Raw genomic sequence first — 11,390 nt, 5'->3', positions numbered from 1 at the left:
ACATGGCCGGCATACATTTCGCGAGGAGCGCGACGAAAATTTTCAATAATTGACAGATTTTGTCGAATATTAATTCGCAATGAGAACTCAGGGATAGATAGAACTGTTGTTATACTATGTCCTCTACTGCGACCCCACTTTTTTTGACGCCCCCATACCGCCCCTGAGCCCAGTGCCCCCCATATCGCCCTTCAGCGCTTCCGCCATCTTCAAAATCCAAAACGTACGTTGGGGGGCGCTGACGACACGGTTAGGAAACACTGGTATATCGGATATTCCATTCTTGACATGAGTTTTTGTGTCGTAACATCACAACGCTACAACTCAAATATACCGACATGCTTGTTTAATTGGTCATGTTCTGGGCGCCATTGGTGTAATATTTTGTCGCTTGTTTCTGGGAAAATCCGATATTACAATACTGACATTTAATAGATGTGTTTGTTTTGAAAAGGGGCTCAATTTCGCCTAATTAGGAGTACTTACTGCACGAAGGTGTGAATCTTTGACGTCACGGGGTGCGAAATACAATTATGTCATTTACACTTTCGTTTTGTTATACTACAGTGTAATATATTCTATATAAAAGTGTATGCCATTGCGGAGTTACAGATTTAACTATATGATACCGTATATGTTGTAGAATTTTCATAATAGTTCGTGTATGTATTATATTGGTGAGTCTCACGAACTTGGGTACAGTAAACTAGGGATTGTGTGAACCTCTGAAAGGTTCAGGTTCGTGTGAACGCGAACGTGAGCCTCATGACGTCACGTGACGTAATATTTCTAATTGTAACCCTATATTTCAGTAAAGTGATATATTAATGTACGTACACGATAACTAGCGACGACTCGGGCCACACAATACCACAATTCTGAAGTACATACTGACTTTTTAAACGCCGATCGCCAAATGTATCAACTGGGGCAGTCAAATGATATAATAATCCCGTAAAATCAAGATCTTCAGTCGCTTTGCCAACAAGTTCGACGAGGACGTGCAAGGGAATATGCATACGCCTTAACGGTCTAGGCCAGACCGTACAATGTCTTTGGCGTGTGAGTGTTGCTACGTTGATAGTGAGCAGAGTGTAAAACGGGTTTCTAATATACTTGCTACCAAGTATCGATATTAACCCATTAACAAGTTATACAGCAGTAGCCAACACCCCGATCGCATGAATTTGTTTTTTATGATACAATAAACATATGAAATCGAGATGGACCCCGTACACTGGCTAGATTTTTACATCAGACAACGATATCAATTTAATCGATTGGTTGAATAAGCATCATTCGCCGACTATACCTATATCAGCGTATTTCGATATAGCTGTTGTTTGATTGTGGGTCAACCTCACAGCAGAGTGTCACTAAATGTTCACAAACGGAAAGCTGGATATTTCGAGAAAACTTTTGTAACAAAGCGAGTAGATTGTCAAGGTGCATGCTCGATTATTGTTAATTTGTTTTATGCTGCCAGCGCCATGTATAGAGTGGCCCGCAGTTGAAATGCAAAAGATTTTAACCAAAGATGTTACAATGACGTGGAAATTGTAATATATGAAAAAGGTTCACAGTGCAGAACCTACCAAGGTTCGTTTGTGAACGCGAACATCTAAATTTCTGAGGTTCACACACAGAAAGCGAACGTGAACCTCACGTTCACACCGTCCCTACTGTAAACCGTAAATACTTTCCAGAACATGTCTACGCAAAATCTGCAAGAAGATATTTAGTGATCAATCCAATACGTTCTCATTTGTACGTCAATAGCCTTCATCTAATATATTCTATTCCGTCCATTCTGTTTTAAGACCCTCTTACACTAGACCAGATAACGAGTAGAGTATAGGAATCATCTGCAAGTATCCAGGTGTGTCCGAAAATGGTAAAACAACTACGGTGAAAGGCAGTACCGTCTCGATGACGTTGTTTGTTATCAATGTAATGACGGGTTCCATCTTGTTGGGATGGATTCAGCGACGTGTCTGGTCCCTGCTGAATTCTCAGCTTTCCCTCCTAAATGCAGAGGTAAGGACAATTAGGGATATAGCAAGCGGTTAAAATAAATATAACATATTTTTGATCATTGTGACTGTGCAGCGTGCTGTGTGCACTGTGCAGCGATTCCGATTTCTAAAAATAAATTTGTGTTGATGCTTTTTGCATCAAAATTTTCAAATATGGGATATGATTTTATGGAATAAAATTGAATAGTTTTTGTTGGTTCTTTGAACATTTCGAAATCGAAGCTTCAACAGTTATCGAGGGAGTGGTGACCTAGGGATGGTGTGAACGCGAGGTTCACGTTCGCGTTCTGTGTGTGAACCTCCGAAATTTAGAGGTTCACGTTCACAAACGAACCTGGGTAGGTTCTGCACTGTGAACCTTTTTTATATATTACAATTTTCACTTCATAATAACATCTTTGGTTGAAATTTATTACATTTCAACTACGCGGGCCACTCTATGCATGGCGTTGGCTGCATAAAAATATCAACATTACACGACCATACACCTTGTCAATCTCAAAAATCTTACTTGCTTTGTTACAAAAGTTTGCTCGAAATATCCAGCTTTCCGTTTGTGAATATGTAGTGACTCTCTGCTGTGAGCTTGACCCGAAATCACACAACATCAAGACCAAATACAAAATAGTCAGCGAATGGTGCTTATTCAACCAATCAAGAAACTTGATACCGTTATCCGATATAAAAATAAATCCAGCAGGCGTACGGTGTCATTCTTCATATTTCATATCATTTTTATGATACAATGAACATATGTTCATTGTATCATAAAAACCAAATCAGTGCGACTGGGGTGTTGGCTACTGCTGTATAACTTGTTATTGGGGTAATATCGGTAGCAAGTATAGAAACCCATTTTACACTCAGCTCAATATCAACGTAGCAATACTCAGACGCCGAATACATTGTCCGGTCTGGCGTTGACCGTAAAGGCGTAAGCTTATATTCCCTTGCAAGTCCTCGTCGAAATTGTTGGCAAAGCGACGGAAGATATTGGTTTTATGGGATTATTATATCATTTGATTGCCCTGGTTGATACATTTGGCGAAGTTTAAAACGTCAAAATGGAATTCAATATTGTAGCATTATATGGCCCGAGTCGTCGCTAGGTACCGTGTACATCAGTGGTCCCCCAGGGGGCGATTTGGCGGTCTAGGGGGCGAAAATGACGAAGGGGGCGACTGGGGGCGAAAATAGCGAAGGGGCGATGACGCGTTAAAACGGCTGACCTTTTTTATTTAGTCAACCCACGGAAATTTAGTTACAAAAGTGTGTCAAATTAGACATCGAGCCGAAAATTTGACCTTTTTTTTAGTCAACCCGCCGGTGATTACAGTTTGTATGCCCAATTTTCGGTACACAAAATTTGGGGGGCGATGATCGGTGTTGACCTTCAAAAGGGGGCGATGGGTCGAAAAAGGTTGGGAACCACTGGTGTACATCAATATAGTCTATCACTTTACTGAAATGTAGGGTTGGAATTAGCAATATGACGTCACGTGACGTCATGAGGTTCACGTTCGCGTTCACACAGAACCTTTCAAAAAGGTTCGCGTTCACACGAACCTGAACCTTTCAGAGGTTCACACCATCCCTAGTGACAACGCTAACTTTGCTTGAGATCGACCAAAGGGGATCACAGCCTCGGAAATTCAGCCCCGGAAAATGACGAGGGATTCGAGCCTCGAATCGGTTAATGCACGCGTGCACATTACACAACTGCACAAGCACACTAACGATCTTCAACACCCGTATGCTAGATGCAAGCTCAGCGCGTCCCTATTACATACTCGACTTTCATAACGAATTTCTACTATTTTGATTGAGTACCAATCATGAAACTCAGAGCAGTATTAACTAACATCATTACAGTGTGCCGTACCAAATTTCGTCAGATATATCATGATTAAACAGCTTCAAAACCAACGCCGTCCAATATAAACTTTTGCGTAAAATCAGTTTTGCGGTAGCTTAGCGCGATTCGAGTTCAGACGGCGCGCTGACGATTCCGAAATCAGTGATATTCATCCGCCTCACATATGTCCCCAACAATACTTACTGACCACGGTATACTGCTTAATGTAGGTCGTTTTTTTTTCATCCAGAAACATTTATCAACACATACAGTCCCTTTCCTCTCCATCTATTTACATATAAATTGAAATCTATTCCACGTGTAGTTCCCTATTTACTTACCTAACCAGACGCTGCTTGTGATGTCACAGTTGTGCGTTGGTTGTTTAATACAAGTCTCAGGTAAACCCACAACGTGTAACGTGAGGTAATCTGTTACGGGTCGCTGTGTCCGCCAGTAGCAAATGTCCAACTGACTACTGAGCATGCGAATATTTCTAGTTTCCCGAACAAGATTATGAATCCAGAACTGCTTTTCTAGATTATCAGCCCTAAGCGTGACAATGAATCGAGCCAGCAAGACCGGCCGTATATAGCCATAGCCGTGTAATGGCCATAGTGTAACCCAGGGGTCGGCAACCCCCAGCACGCGAGATGATTTTTCAGGGCACGCCAAATGATTTGACGAACACGACGTATTTTAACCATGTTTTGTTGCAAAACATTTCACATGAGTTTTCAAAATGGAAAAAGCTGATATCGTATGAAACCGTTTGGATGCTTAGTCTATGACAGTGGTTCTCAACCTTTTTGTCTTCGCGGACCCCTTTGGGACAGTCACGGACCCCGTGGACCCCCGAAGTTTTAGTTCAAATTTAGCTCAATTATCGTGATACCGTCATCTGTCTTGTGCAAATGATAACTGTATAGGCTAGTGATAAACAGCAACAAAATAACTTTTCTTGAAAATAACATCATTCTATTTATGTAGAAATTGGGTTGACATTTTTTATTGCAAAGCAAATTCTGCAACTGCATTTCTTGAAAGTCGTGGTCATGTCTTGAAAATCCGTGCCTTCGATTTGCTATGAACGAGTGCCGAAGATCCATTTCAACAAGGATAGGTGATGGCGTAACTCGTAACGCTTCCGACGGCACAATTAGGTATGATCGCAACAAATATGGCACACAAATTGACAAACAATTTTTTAATGAACCTACAACGTCAAACCTGGTCCGGAGCCTACGTTATCGTAGGCCCCGCCTGGTCATTTGTATCTATAACAGATCATTTTGAAGTTATTATGGAAAAATGGTTATGTATGTCACAGAAGAAAATGGATTGGAAACATTTCGAAGTCACCGTGATTGACCTTACTAATCGAACTTTTCATTTTTTTTCCACAATCCCCAACAAAACACTTCTAAACAGCCAAATATTTTTATCTGTAGGCTATTGACAATTTTGCGATTAAAATGAGTATGCAAAGTAGGATATTTCGTCTCAGATGGCCATTCTGTTGATTTGAGTTCTGGAGTTTTACTGGTAATGAAGCGAAACTGCCTCGTGATTTTCCTAATTTAAATAAATACAAACTATGTTATCAACTATCTTGTAAATTTAAAGGCTTCGCTGTCCCCCTGAAAATGCTTCGCGGATCCCCGATGAGAACCACTGGTCTAGGAGTGTACATTGTGCAGCCTTTGGGACCGCGAATATTTTGTATGAACCAGCATTTTCGTGCTGGGCATTTTCACGCTAGGAGACACACGTTTCGGCAACATGCGACTCCGTGCGCTGTGTGCGGGGCTAAAATGATTTGCGGCGATAAAACAGTGAAATATAATCAGAGTTGGTCAAAGTAGTCAAGAAAGCTACTCAAGTAGAAGTAGAAGTAGCGACGAAAAAAATCTACTCAAGTACAAGTAGAAGTACTTCTTTCACGAGCAACCTAAAACTACTTGAAGTAGAAGTAGAATTGACTGACTTTAAAAGTACTCAAGTAAGTAAGTAGTTGTGAAAACGATCCTGATTGGATGGATTATAAAAAGGTACAAATTGAGCTATGTGATAGGTGACGAGCTTGATTCATATTGATGCATACCAGCAGGTATCCAATTTTCGATAGCATAAGCATTCATCCACATCATGGGGTGAAAATTATAGTATTGATAAGGAAATGCGATACTAATCCTCTGTTTTCTCGAACAACGCGTTTTGGAAAATAGCATGGTATGGCGCCATCGCCCTATAAGACCCGTAGTTTAGTCGAAGAACAATATGGAGAAGTTGTATAGGATACGGTGTAAACACTTTGCGCGATTTGTAAACGTTAATAAAAAATATGGTGCATCATAAAAATGCCATATTGTGTAGCTTTATTTCCAGAAATTAAAGGCATTGCTGCACTTGCTTTTATACTTCAACATGTATGTTATTCGGACAAAAGAACTGATATTAATTATAACTCAAAGTATATGATACTGAGAATTGAAAGTGAAATATAAATACTACTTCTAAAAGTAGAATATGTATTTCATGTTTTTAGTCCAGAAAGTTTCAAGGGTGGTATGCTAAAACACTCTTGCACGACACGCCATGGACATATATATGCTAGATTAAGATATGACAAGAAAATGCTAGATTGCGAAACATCAGTTTCAAACGTTATGATGAGCCATATATACTGTGATGAATCATTTCATGGGTGAAGGGCGACAATGTGGTGTGAACAGAACCACGCCAACCCTCCACCTAAATTATATTCACCGATACTTTCGTGAAATCAAATTGGTCACACCGTATCCACTGCGCGCGAAGCGAGACGAAAATTCTGTGCTTTACTAAACTTTTATGAAAATTAAATTTTATTACTCCGTGAAAACAGCTCCGAAATTCCTGAGGCTATCATCCTGTTTGGAAGATTGAACTACTTCTACTTGACAAACTGAAAATAGCGAAAAGTAAGTAAGTAGATCACAAAATATTAAGAAGTAGAAGTAGAAGTAGCGAAAATCAGATCTACTTGAGTAAGTACCAGAAGTAGAGGAAAACTACTTGAGTACTTCGAAAAAGTAGAAGTACTTCGTTACTGACCACCTCTGAATATAATAATCTCCGCATGTTGCCCAAAACGTTCGAATGTCCACTGTCCAGGCGCCGAAATGACCGGCGCGAATAGTCCAGCTCCCGCAGCTTGAGCCGCACGTCTCAAATGAGACCCACAGAGGAAAATAATGAGTCCCGTGTCGACATATTAATTTGGTATTGTGTTCGTCTCACGAAAGGATATATTGTTTTAATTTCGTCTGATACGTGTAAGCGATTCCAATATATCTGGAGCAATGACAATAACCTATACCGCTATACCGCGATCTTTGGAGCTTTGCAGAAATCTAGTGTCAGACCAACTTTATTGTGACTTCAAACCGATTTGCATGATACAGGGCTAGGCACATTTTTATCATCAGGCCATCTCATCACAACATCTTTGATCGGCCTGTCACTTATTGGCTATGGTACCGAACACGGTAGACTTGGGAACGATCAAGGCAACCACAGAAGATCGATCATTACGCGACTAAATTTAAATGATGCACGTATTACGTGCAGTGGTGCCACTCCTGGTGTTTTAACACTAGATCTAGTGTTTTTTCGGTCGTCCTAGTGTTCTAGTGTTCTTTTTTTCGCACAATTTTGCTAATCTAGTGTTTTTCTGCAATTGTGCCTAACATTAGACGACTAAATTATACGCTAAATTTATCGCTAATAAGGCGATTTGGTGTCTATGACTGTGTTTGTTTCAAACAAATCTATGTGGTGGTGGTGGTGATGGTGGCGTGGTAACAAGCAATTATTACGTAACAGGGTGCACTGTGAATCCGTACTTATGAGCGAAAGTCTCGGAAAAAATTAAGAGCGATTTCGATCTGATGCTCCCTGTCGTTTATTGTTGAACTCACTCTGCAGATTCGGGCAAGATATTCATTTGCCGAGGACAGCATAACAGCCTTATCAACACAAAGAAAAGTAAAATCAATCATTCCTATATCCGTGCAATTCCCCTCTGTGATATTGTTTGATGAGCTTGATGATTTGTCGGAAGAATGGGCTGCTTTGGCAAATTCGCAAAATACAAAATGACCTCCAACAGACTTTTGGCAAAAATTGAAATATGTGCACAATGGATTCAGTGAATCAAAATTCCCCTTACTGGGGAAGCTCATGACGAATCTCTTGGCATTGCCACATTCAACTACATGCGTGGAAATGAAGTATGCTGCACATGAACGCCTCCCCAATGTTTGGTTGAAGATGTACGGTAGTGAGCAAGATGCCAGACAAAAGATACTTATGTTTGATCGATGGTGTACAACCGAAAAATAATTTTTATGATGCCGTACGATTCGAAAGCGACAATATTTGAATATTCGTTTCATTAATTTTCGTTAAACAATCATGCAGTACATCATACATATGTATCGAATTCATGTGTGGAACAATTATAAGGAACACCGGCCTGTTGTAAAACGACCATTGCCGAATTAAGTGGCCAAACCATGAATAACAAAATATCAACGATAGATTATTTTATTATTCGATCTTTTCATGTCGGCAACTCCTTGCTTTTCAGTCATAATTGTCTCGTGTCGATTTCCCGGAAATCCATTCAACGGTCTCACCAAACCGAAAACGATCTCATACGAGGTGGCGGAACGTATAAACTATCAGTGCAACCGAGGATACACTATCTCAGGAGTGACTTCTAGCATATGCACAAGTCAAGACAATTTCACAAGACGAGTTCCAGCATACAAAGATGAATATGATAGTGGGCCTATGCTCGAACGTTGCAGAGTGTATTTAAAATCCAATGTTGCAGTTTAGGTCTGCGCAAATCCGGATGCTCCCCTTATTCGGCTCTATCTTCCCCGACATTCCGAACTACACGATTGGCGAGACGATAATTTATTCCTGCAAAAAGGGATATATGATCATCGGCGCGAAAGACAATGTGTGCGATTTCAATGGACGATTCAGACGACCAAATCCAATATGCCAAAGTATGCTTATTAGGAAATCAATACATCTCTAGTGTTGTTACAATCAGCGCCTCGCATTCTACAAACTTGCAAACATCAATATTATATGTCGAGTGTTCGGGATTCATAACATGTGAAATGGAGAAATGGCTAGAAAATAATATTTGGCGACTCGCCATGAATCTCACCGCATGGTATGGCGATATTTCCATCCCCTCATATTTGCAAAGTCTCATATAGGGCAAGTTTTTGCAACTTTTGCAACTAATTTTTTACAACTTCCTAAATACTCAGAGGATATGTAGTATGGTGTTTTAAGCTGTTTGAAGGAATCTTATATTGCAACTCTTTGCAACTTTTCACCGTTTTTTTCATGCAAACTTCTGCAAATTTTTTGCTTTTTCATGAAACTTTTTGCAACTTTTTTCGATTATTCATGCGATTGTTTGCAACTTTTTTTCGATTTCTCGTGCAATCAACTTTTTACTGAAAATATTTGTAACTATCTGTAAATAGATCGCTTGATTATTTCACTGTCATTTAAATTTGAGGTCATTTCTGATTTTACGTACATTCAGGCTAGACTGTCGAGTATTATATTTGCACTGGGTCAATTTTTTCAGGCTATTGATTTTGTTGAAGTCGCCAACCCTGAGGTTTGCTACAGTGCCTTGCATACGGATCGACTCGAGTATCTCATACCCTGATATAATTTCAAGGAACTCGTCCATAAATTCAACATTTTGGTGCAACTTTTGTGAAAAATAAATGCAACTTTCCACGAATTTGATTGCAACAAAAACTTTCCCTGGTCATCACTATTCCTTCGCACTGGTTGCCATATTAAGTCAAATTCGCCCCTGAAGCATCCTGTGATTACGCTGAGTATGTAAGTGTTGCGATATCCTTCCAATACGCTTACTACTTGCAGAAATACATGTTCGAATCCGGTAAAACCGGTCAACGGAGAAATGTTTCCCGATTTGGTCACATATTAGATCGGGCAAGATATTAAATTTTCCTGCCTTCGAGGCTATGAAATCGTAGGATTGGATGAAATTAGTTGTCGCGAAAGCGGAAAGTTTTCAGGGCCATTTCCAACATGTAAATGGAGTAAGTATATATGTGGCGTGACTTCGATAATTATATCACACTGATATTGGTATAGATTTTGGCTGTGACGTTGTAATTGATCAATTTCATGAAACTCCGTACGTAAAATGTTATGTTCACACTACACAAACTTACGAAAAGAGGCTTACTTGGCAATCGCACATTTGATAAACAGCAGAGAAGTGTGTAACAGTCGGGCGATGACGATAGTCAAGCATGGCGATTATCGATTACTGTCAATAATCCCGCCGCATCTCTAATCGCAGACTATTGTTGTTTTGATGTTCATGAGGTTGCAATGGTCTACCGATGTGTTGGAGGTATATCTAATCACATATCGTGACTATATTGAAGTATAATCGATATTGAAATGATGAGCTTTCCCTGATGAAGCATTCACTTCAAATAACACTGCATTTGCAATTACGCATGTATTGTATATAGCTGCTGCTAACGCGTTTGATCCTTGCGTTCTCATTAAAAACTTGTTCCAATCCCGAACTGCTAAACGGGGGTGATGTGCGACCAAACAAACGGTCATACAGAGTTGGGGAAACAGTCATATTCACATGCGACATCGGGTATAAAATGCAAGGAAACGACGTCGCCACTTGCCAAGAAAATGAGCGTTGGTCCGAGCCGTTGCCAATCTGCAAAAGTATGTATATTTTATTAAACGGTGTTAACGCAATTATAATATCGATTGGTTGTCGAAAATTCAGTTACCACATGCAAGAACCCTGTGAACTTCCTGACGGCTACTTTCGCCCAAATATTCTGAATTACGGCGAGGGTCAATCGATCCGATACTTCTGCCATGAGGGCTACAGGATCAATGGTCATTGGTCACGAAACGGCTGAATGCGAAGACGGGACATTCGATAGAGCGCAGCCACGCTGCGAACGTAAATATGATCATTTTTATTACTTTGAAGTTACCTATGAACGTCAGTAGATATGCTGCCAACATAAAACATACTTGATGACGGCGATTTTAGCACAATCACACATTCCAATGGTATTGTGGTGGTACATTGTCGATCTTACGAGCTAGTCAGGTGATCCCACTCTGAATCACGGACTCCTTTCCAATAGACATCAATCTTATGGACCTGCGTTACCAAAATGTTTAAAACGCCATTATTTTCTCAGTTGAAACTGTTACCATACACCCAGCACGTAAAATTTATTCGAAATCGTCATTTAATTATGTCAGTTTGGGAACAACCGTACTAGATGAATGTAAAGCATCAACTTACAGCCAAATTACGTATTAATGATGGAACTCGTAACTAAAAGTTATCTTTCGCTTGGTCTGCTATATAGTGTAGGCCGATGATCTTA

Source organism: Botryllus schlosseri, chromosome 4 (genome assembly GCF_051294905.1).
Source record: "Botryllus schlosseri isolate E-star chromosome 4, Bs_hap1, whole genome shotgun sequence".
In the NCBI taxonomy this organism is placed as follows: domain Eukaryota; kingdom Metazoa; phylum Chordata; class Ascidiacea; order Stolidobranchia; family Styelidae; genus Botryllus; species Botryllus schlosseri.
Note: the sequence above shows the minus strand (reverse complement) of the source record.